Source organism: Podarcis filfolensis (genome assembly GCF_964270895.1).
Source record: "Podarcis filfolensis genome assembly, chromosome: 16".
NCBI lineage: Eukaryota > Metazoa > Chordata > Lepidosauria > Squamata > Lacertidae > Podarcis > Podarcis filfolensis.
The window spans coordinates 10,471,296-10,481,666 of NC_139620.1; positions in this window are offsets into that span (position 1 = coordinate 10,471,296).

The window sequence follows — 10,371 nt, forward strand, 5'->3', positions numbered from 1 at the left end:
CCCCTGGACCAGAGCACGCCAGGCACTCCTGTCTTCCACTGCCTCCCGCAGTTTAGTCAAACTCATGTTTGTAGCTTCAAGAACACTGTCCCACCATCTCACCTCTGTCGTCCCCTTCTCCTTGTACATCAGGGTCTTTTCCAGGGAGTCTTCTCTTCTCATGAGGTGGCCAAGGTATTGGAGCCTCAGCTTCAGGATCTGTCCTTCCAGTGAGCACTCAGGGCTGATTTCCTTCAGAATGGAGAGGTTTGATCTTCTTGCAGTCCATGGGACTCTCAAGAGTCTCCTCCAGCACCAGAATCCAAAAGCATAAATTCTTCGTCGATCAGCCTTCTTTATGGTCCAGCTCTCACTTCCATACATCACTACTGGGAAAACCATAGCTTTAACTGTATGGACCTTTGTCGGCAAGGTGATGTCTCTGCTTTTTAAGATGCTGTCTAGGTTTGTCATTGCTTTTCTCCCAAGAAGCAGGAGTCTTTTAATTTCGTGACTTCTGTCACCATCTGCAGTGATCCTGGAGCCCAAGAAAGTAAAATCTCTCACCGCCTCCATTTCTTCCCCTAAGATAAAATGTTGAAAGCTTGCCCCAAGGCTTCCATCCTAAGAAGACACAATTACATTGGCCAGTGTGAGAACACCATGCTGGACTATTTGTGTGTTTGGCCTGATCCAGCAGGCTCTTTTTGTTTTCTGATGATACAAGAGGAAGAAGGGATGCGGAGGGAAGAGGAAAGCAAGGAAGGGGAATGCATAGGGATGAGATTGATGTATCCAGCCACCAGATAGCACTCTGTGATGCTCACAAGCAAGGCACAAAGAAGCAGCGTCCTCCTTTGTCTACCCAGCACCTGTTATTTATGGATAGCTGCCTCTGACCATGGAAGTTCCATTTTCCTATCATGCCCGATCCCGCTTTTAATAACAATCTAAGCCAACTGCCCACCTAGCAGTTTGAAAGCACGTCAAAGTGCAAGTAGATAAATAGGTACCGCTCCGGTGGGAAGGTAAAGGGTGTTTCCGTGCACTGCTCTGGTTCGCCAGAAGCGGCTTAGTCCTGCTGGCCACATGACCCGGAAGCTGTATGCCAGCTCCCTCGGCCTATAGAGCGAGATGAGCGCCGCAACCCCCGAGTCGGTCACGACTGGACCTAATGGTCAGGGGTCCCTTTACCTTTACTTAAGCCAATGGCTATTGCCACATCTTGTCACAACAAATCCCACTATTCTTTCTTTTCAGCAACTTTCCCAGCTCCACAATCTTCTTTTGTCAAAATGTGGTCACTGGGACTGAACTGTATGCCAAATGCAGCCAGACCACAGATATAGAATCTTAGAACTGTAGAGTTGGAATGGACCCCCGCCCCAAATGGTCATCTAGTCCAGCCATCTCGACTGAAGCATCCATGACAGCTGGCCATCCAACCTTAAAAACATCCAGTGACAGAAAGTCCAGCACCTCCTGAGGGAGTCCATTTGTGTGTCAAACAGCTCTTGCTGTCAGAAAGTTCTTCCTGATGTTTAGTTGGAATCTCCTTTCTTGTAACTTGAAGCTATTGGTTTGGGGATCCTACCCTCAGGAGGAGAAAACAAGCTTGCTCCATCTAATATGTCACAGCCCTTGAGATATCTGAAGATGGCCATCGTATCTCAGTCTCCTCTTTTCCAGGCTAAACATGTCCAGCTCCTTCAACCGTTCCTCATCTGGACCCTTGATCATATTGGTTGCCCTCCTCTGCACACCTTCCAGCTTGTCAACATCTTTCTTAAATTGTGGCGCCCAGAACTGGACGCAGTGTTCCAGGTGTGGTCTCACCAAGGCAGAATAGAGTGTCTACTTTTCTGTTTCTTTCTTCACAGTTCCTGGTGTGGAATCTGCTCACTGTAGTTGCACTCTTGAGTAAGCTATTCCCCATGACCTAAAGATCGCTTTCCTGTTCTCCTCTATTGGAGGCCCCATTGGGGTATAGAATGGATGGGTAACATCTGTCGTCCTCCACCAAGACCAAAGAACACTGGTCCTGAAAGACCTACATTGGCTCCCAGTACGTTTCTGAGCACAATTCAAAGTGCTGGTGCTGAGCTTTAAAACCCTAAACGGCCTTGGCCCAGTATACCTGAAGGAGTGCCTCCACCCTCATCATTCAGCCCAGACACTGAGGTCCAGCTCCGGGGGCCTTCTGCTGGTTCCCTCACTGTGAGAAGTGAGGTTGCAGGGAACCAGGCCTTCTCGGTAGTGGCACCCGCCCTGTGAAATACCCTCCCATCAGATGTCAAGGAGATAAATAACTATACAGCTTTTAGAAGACATCTGAAGGCGGCCCTGTATATGGAAGGTTTTAATGTTTGAAGTTTTATTGTGTTTTTAATATTCTGTTGGGAGCTGCCCAGAGTGGCTGGGGAAACCCAGCCAGATGGGCGGTGTATAAATAATAAATTATTATTATTATTATTATCCATATGCTATTATCCCAGACAAATCAGGCCCCAGCCAATCAGGGATCACATATTAAATGCACTTGCAGAGGTATAAAGAGAGGGTGGGAAACCTGTGAACCTCTACATGTTGCTAGACTCCAGCTCCCATCATCCCCAGCCAGCAGGGCCAATGATCAGGGTTGATTGAAGCTGCAGTCTGACATCTGCAGCATCAAAAGGAGTTCTGGAGGGTGTCAATACAAGAACAGAGCTTTTTCAGTGGTGGCTCCCTGTATGTGGAACACATTCCCCAGGGAAGTTTACCTGGTATCACCTTTATGTATTTTTAGACACCAGTCAAATACTTCTTAGCCAGGTTTTTGGCCCTTCGTTTTAAGGGTTTTTAAGTATTTGTGGCCTTTTTTAGTAGGACAGGACCTCTAAAGCTTTTTATTGTTTGCTTATCCTAATTGGTTTTAGCATTTCTCTGTGGCTTTCAGTCATTTCCACGAGTACAGCGACTAAATAATAACAATAATATTAATTTTTCTATTTATTTATTAATTGCATTTATATCCCACGGGTTTTTTTTCTTCCAAGGTGGTTCTCCCCCTTCATTTAATCACCACAACAACCCTGTGAGGTAGGTTAGGCTGAGAGGCAGTAACTGGCCCAAAGTCATGCCCACTGAGCTTCCTTGCTGAGCAGAGGAGGATTTGGATCCTAGTCTCCAGGTCCCAGTCAGTGGCGTAGCGTGGGTTGTCAGCACCCGGGGCAAGGCAAGTAATTTGCGCCCCCTAACCCGTGGATTTGCGCCCCCTAACCCGTGGATTTGCCCTAACCCCAGATGTTGTGCCCGGTGCGGCCGGCCCCCCCTGCACCCCCACGCTACGCCACTGGTCCCAGTCCAATGCTCTAACCACTAGACCACACTGTATTATATAACAACAACAACAACAACATATTTATTACAGTCATACCTCAGGTTACAGATGCTTCAGGTTGCATTTTTTTGGGTTACGGACCACCAAAACCCGGAAGTACCGGAACGAGTTACTTCTGGGTTTCGGCGGTCGCTCATGTGCAGAAGCGCTAAATCACGCTTTGCGCATGCGCAGGAGCGCCGAATCGCAACCCGCACATGCGCAGACGCACCACTGCGGGTTGCGAACGCTGCGGGTTGCGAATGTGCATCCTGCACAGATCACGTTCGCAACACGAGCGTCCACTATATTTTTATTATTATTGTAAGTGCAAGCGAATACATGCGCACACACTTTTCTATCCTTCCATTTCATGAACGGAAGTGCGGCTGTACCCATTTCACTCAGCCCAGGTTAAATTTAGAATGCATTCACATTTTCTTAATTAACATCATCTCCCTGGTAAAGTTTTGGTTGCGAGTCGCGCGCTCCCTTGTCACAATCTGTTCAGGGGCTCCTGCCCTCCTCCCCGGCAAACTCTCCCCCCACATCCCCGCCGCCCTCCCGTGTCCCACTCTTACTTCCTACCATCTGTGCTCAGAGAACTGAATCTGCACAGGCTCCTTCAGGACATCTCGAATGTGTGATCGAAAACATATGGGCCGTAAAATCTCCGGAGGGAACCTGCGTGGCAGCAGCAGCGCGCAGCGAGTTCTTCAAGCAGTCTCCGCTTTTCAAAGCGCTGGGTAGGGTCTGCACAGCCCACGGAAAGGGGAGACCAGAGAGAGGACTGTACCACTTTGGGCTAATTGATGGGGAAATTTATGTCACCCCAAGGGCCACATTTCCTTCTGGGCAATCTTCCAGGGGCCATTTGCCAGGGCTGGGTGGAGCCAGAAGCAAAATAACTGAGTCTGAATAACTATCAGGATTACACATCATTTCTTTAAGATTTTCAAAATAAATTGCAGCTGTCCTCTGAACTTTAGAACTCCATGCCTTTATGAAGACCTAGGGGATCTCATCTAACCCTTTAAATGCATATACAGTGGTACCTCAGGTTAAGTGCTTAATTCGTTCCGGAGGTCCGTTCTTAACCTGAAACTGTTCTTAACCTGAAGCACCACTTTAGCTAATGGAGCCTCCTGCTGTCGGAGCACGATTTCTGTTCTCATCCTGAAGCAAAGTTCTTAACCCGAGGTAATATTTCTGGGTTAGTGGAGTCTGTAACCTGAAGCGTATGTAACCTGAAGCGTCTGTAACCCGAGGTACCACTGTAAAAGGTAATAGGCTTACTTCCAAATTGAAAACGCACAGAAAAGCTCAAGATACACGTTGATCTACCCACACTTAGGTGAGGAATCATGTGATTATATGCTGCTTTAGAGTTTTTAATTTGATTCAACACATGCAATTATTATTAATATTCATTATTTCCAGTTATCTCTGAGAAACGTGGAAAATAACAGGATATATTTATACGAATTCTTCAAACTTACACGACCCCTTAAAAATTAGGTAAGGAACCAAAAGTTGCATAATACTGTTTTATAACTTATGATAATTTAGAATTTAAATGTATTTTCATGTAATGCTTGATACTTCCAGCTGATGAAGGTGAATACATCAAAACAGGGCCCTGTCCTGGTTTCTGATCCATAACTGACTTCTGCTCAATGATTGAAACTAAGATCTTCACGTCAAATCTGACTATGGACTAACATGAACTTATCTCTACTCATAAACTCTTACCTTTAATACTGTAACGAATTATTGTGTTACACATATCCTTATGAGTTTGAGTTTGTAATCTCTGTTTGAGTTTGTAATCTCTATTTGAGTTTGGAATCCTTGTAAGAATACATACTTTTGAATGGATTAGTTTTTGTTACAACTGACTATCGATTTGCGAGTAGGGACCACTCCCACTTTTGAAACTTATATTGGCCAGAGTTCTTGGTGTGGTTTTTCCTTGGTACCGTATTTTTTGTCCCATAGGACGCTCCGTCCCATAGGACGCACCTAGTCTTTTTGGGGGGAAATAAAGGAAAAAAAATTTCCCTTTATTTCCCCCCCAAAACCAGGTTGGGGAAACCAAACCAGGTTGGGGAACAGCGGTATGGCGGCGCTCCGCCTCCCCACTGTCCCCTGAGCTTGTGGGGCTGGCCGATGTCTGCCTGGCGCGCGGGGTGCTCTGCTTCAGGGCACCCCTTGCGCCGGGCGGCAGGCTGCTATCCGCAGCCTAGGGAGCCCTGCGGGAACTCCCGCGGGCTCCCCAGGCTTGTTGATAGCTTCCTGAAGCCTGGAGAGCGAGAGGGGTCGGTGCGCACCGACCCCTCTCGCTCTCCAAGCTTCAGCGAAAGCCTGTATTCGCCCCATAGGACGCACACAGATTTCCCCTTCATTTTTGGAGGGGAAAAAGTGCGTCCTATAGGGCAAAAAATACGGTATATTTAATAACAAGATCTCCAACTTGTTTCTACATGCATTCACTCACCCTTCTCTGTGCTCCTCCCAGGCAGGGGTGGAGGAAGGGGGGCGGTGGGAGTGGTCTGCCCCGGGTGTCACCACTCAGGGGGGTGACAAAATGCCAGGCAGCTCTCGCCCCAGGCGCCCAATCAGCTAGCTTCGCTGCTGCTCCCAGTGTGGTGTAGTGGCTAAGAGCGGTGGACTCGTAATCTGGTGAACCGGGTTCGCTTCCCCGCTCCTCCACATGCAGCTGCTGGGTGACCTTGGGCCAGTCACACTTCTCTGAAGTCTCTCAGCCCCACTCACCTCACAGAGTGTTTGTTGTGGGGGAGGAAGGGAAAGGAGAATGTTAGCAGCTTTGAGACTCCTTCGGGTAGTGATAAAGCGGGATATCAAATCCAAACCCTTCTTCTTCTTCTTCTTCCCCCCAGGCAAGCATGATCAGAGGTCAAGGACACATTTCAGCCAGACAACAACATTCAAGGAGGGTGCACAGCAAGGCTGCGGCTTGGGGCACTAGCGTGGCTACGGGGTAGGGATGGCCGCACGTTTTTTTCAGCAGCACGAGAGAAGCAGCAAACTCAGTGACCGCCTGGGCGGCAAAAGCCCTAGCTACGCCTCTGGCTGGGGAGAGACCCAAGGGCCAGGCAGATGCCTGGAGGACTGTATTCTCCCCTTGGGCCTGAGGTTCCCCATCCCTGATGTGTGTGTGTCATTTTTGAATGCTTCCCCCATTTTTTTTAAAGAAACACAACCCACTAATAACTCCCTGCAAGTAAATAATTAGCTCATCAGGGAAATAGGTTGTATCCCAGCCCTTTCCTTGCTCTGTCAGTTTTCTTCTTGATGGGGTTTTGGTTTATTGATTTAATGATGTGCATACACAGAGAGGATAATTGTAAATACGACCCCTGCAGTTGGATTCTGAAATGGCACAGCCTCGAACTCTTAGCACCTCATTCAGAGCCAATCTGCTCAACTAATTTCTCAGATATTTTTTTTTAGGTGTTGCACAGACTAGAACCAAATTAGTAATAGCAATTAATTTCAATGGGTCTGCTGAGGCTGGCATTGGCTAGAACCCTGAAACTATGTATATATGGCATTCCTGTCTGTCCCAAATCTCCCAAAATTCAGTTTTTTGGATTAGTACAAAGCTCTAGTGTTATAAGAGATGGAGAAAAATTATTTTCTATCCACCTTCTCCGTGCCTTAAATCATTTTATACACCTCTGTCATTACCTGCCCCCCTTCCCTTTTTTAAAATAAACTAATAAATCCCAAATGCTGGTACATTTATTATAATTTATAGACGTAAACAGTAATTAATGACCATAGCAATATGTCCTCAGGCAAGCCTTTACCTGCCTACATCCTCGCCCCAATCAACATACCATCACACAACCCATTACTGCAATATGATCATATTGTTATATTTTTACAAGAGAATATTAACATTCGCTCCCAGCACTAATACTCCCTTAGGACTAATTCAGGTGTATTTCTCAACTCAATCCTGCCATCTACTGTGCAGCTCGGGAAATGCAAGTGTTCAGCGCCAGCCGGAGGGAACTCTGCTCTTATGCGGTTCCATGCAGGGATGTGCTGTGCTAGGGCTGATGGGAGTTGTAGTCCAAGACATCGGGAGGACACCAGGTTGGGAGAAGCTACCATTGGCCAATATCCCCTCATTTGATAAGAAGAACCTGAGGACAAGCTGATAGCAGCTTGCCCAAATTCATGCAGCTAATCCACAACTTTGTAGGTTGAGATGAGGCCATGAGGAGGGAACCTTTTCCCCCCTGTCAAATTAGTCAAGGGCCACATTCCATCTGGTGTATCATGTTGGGGGCTGTATACTCAGTGATATCCAAGGCAACATGATGACCAAGTACAACAATGCAATATCAATATAAACTCTTTATATAATCTATACAGAACATTAAACAGTATGAAATACAGTGGTACCTCGGGTTAAAAACTTAATTCGTTCTGGAGGTCCGTTCTTAACCTGAAACTGTTCTTAACCTGAGGTACTACGTTAGCTAATGGGGCCTCCCGCTGCTGCAGCGCCGCTGCTGTGCGATTTCTGTTCTCATCCTGAAGCAAAGTTCTTAACCCGAGGTACTACTTCTGGGTTAGCGGAGTCTGTAACCTGAAGCGTCTGTAATCCGAGATACCACTGTATATGAAATACCGTATTTTTTGCTCTATAAGACTCACTTTTTCCCTCCTAAAAAGTAAGGGGAAATGTGTGCGTCTTATGGAGCGAATGCAGGCTGCGCAGCTATCCCAGAAGCCAGAACAGCAAGAGGGATTGCTGCTTTCACTGTGCAGCGATCCTTCTTGCTGTTCTGGCTTCTGAGATTCAGAATATTTTTTCCCTTGTTTTCCTCCTCCAAAAACTAGGTGCGTCTTGTGGTCTGGTGCGTCTTATAGAGCGAAAAATACGGTATGCACTCTCTGCAAAACCAAATAACCAGAGATCTTATAAATCTCTGAAAGTCACAAAATATGCACTCTGGATGGATTCTCTTGAAAACATAGAACCAAATAAACATAAGTCTTATAAGTCTCTGAAAATCTTTGTAGACTATGCAAGTCTCTGAAAGAAGCAATGGATCAGATTCTTATCTGGTGAAAACAAGCCGAAAAGCTTTGTTTTATGATGTCCAACGCTGCCAAAGTGGTCCGCAAACAGACGTAGTGAACAGTGATTCTGGATATACCCACTGTTTCGTGGAATTCCTCTTCAGCACAGCAGAAGGATTCAGAAATGCTTCATAAACCCATCTATATGGTGAATGGAATTGTATAACAACGATTGCTATGGAGCAGGGGTCATCAAGTTATGTAAAGGGGGCTGTATACTAGCAGCTGACACAGCCAGAGACAAAAGTGGATGGAAACACACACACCCTTCTGGGATAGCTCAGTCGGTAGAGCATGAGACTCTTAATCTCAGGGTCACGAGCCCCATGTTGGTTCAAAGATTCCTACATTGCAGAGGGTTGGACTGGATGACCCTCGGGGTCCCTTTTCAGCTCTACAATTCTATGATTCTCTCTCTTCCTCTTCCGCTCTCTGCAACCCCTTGCACACACTCTCTCTCCCATCCCTTCTCTCTCCCTTTGCCACCCTTTCTTTCTCTCTCTGCCACCCTTTATTTTTTCTTTTTCACCTCTTCCTCTGCCACTCCTTCTCTATATCTCTCTCCCTATGCCGCCCCTCTGTTTCCCCCTGCCTGCCCACTAGGCTGCTTGAAGAGGGACAGGTGTCTCCTGCCAGAGGTCTGAAATGGCTGGTCTCAAAGGTCAAAGGCTGCCCACCCCTGGAGCAGGATATCTGAAAGCCTGCCTTCTTCTGTATTGTAATGAGTTCAAGGGTGCCAGACTCCCCCCAAATTCCTTGATCTAGTAAATGTTAGAATTTAACCAAGTCTCTTTGGGTGAAAATATAGGCCTGGCCAGTTTCCCAATGAGGTACACTGGTACCTCAGGTTACATACGCTTCAGGTTACATACGCTTCAGGTTACACACTCCGCTAACCCAGAAATAGTGCTTCAGGTTAAGAACTTTGCTTCAGGATAAGAAGCAGGAGGCCCCATTAGCTAAAGTGGTGCTTCAGGTTAAGAACAGTTTCAGGTTAAGAACGGACCTCCAGAACGAATTAAGTACTTAACCCGAGGTACCACTGTAATCACCTGGGAGATGAGCCATTAGAAAAACAAAAGGAAATGTAACGGTCCATTAAGAAAGGATAGGGAGCTCCCTGCCAGGTGCCAAAATGAATGGGGTCCCTCCTCCAGCTTAGCATTACTTAGAAGAACAAAAGCAAGGCTTTAGAGTTTAGAGTTGGCTGGAATATGACCTGGAGGGAAAAGGTTGCAGTCTGGTAAATGCGGCAAGCTGGAGAGAGGGTCAGAGCACAATGGCTGGTGTCTGGTTTTGGATCCAGGCTGTGCCTATGGGAGAAGCAAGATCCTCTGGGGGTGTTAGTGCAGTGAGCCCCTCCATCTCAGGCTCAGGTTGCATATATGTGTAAATAAACCATATATCATAAAGGCACCACAGTCTCCGCTGTCCCTCATTTCCAAAAGGAAACACGGACCCTGGGTAAGCGCACCTCGAACGCCTGGGATCTCGCACGACTTGGAGAATGGGTTGGCATGCAACAATATGAACCAGCCTGCCTATTGAGAGCATTGTAAGAGGGCCCTGCTCCTGTGTGGCAGAATGCCCCCTGAAGTCTTCTTGCTTAGGGCCAGGGGGTTCAACTACATGGCCCTTTGGATCCTTTCCAGCTCTACAGTTCTATGACCAGGAAGAGGTCCTCTTCAATGGCTGCACCCAGGCTCTGGGACTCTCCCAAGGGAAGCTCACCCCACCCCCTCCCTAGTGGCATCCATATCACGGATGGGCCCTGCAGTTCCAATTCCCATCCCCCCCACCAGCCATTTTGAATCAAGATGGCGGAGAGAACTTTTCAAAGCTGCACTGATTTTAACCAGATTTTGCATGAGATCAAGGAGCAGGTTTTCGTCCGTGTTTGGATACGAATG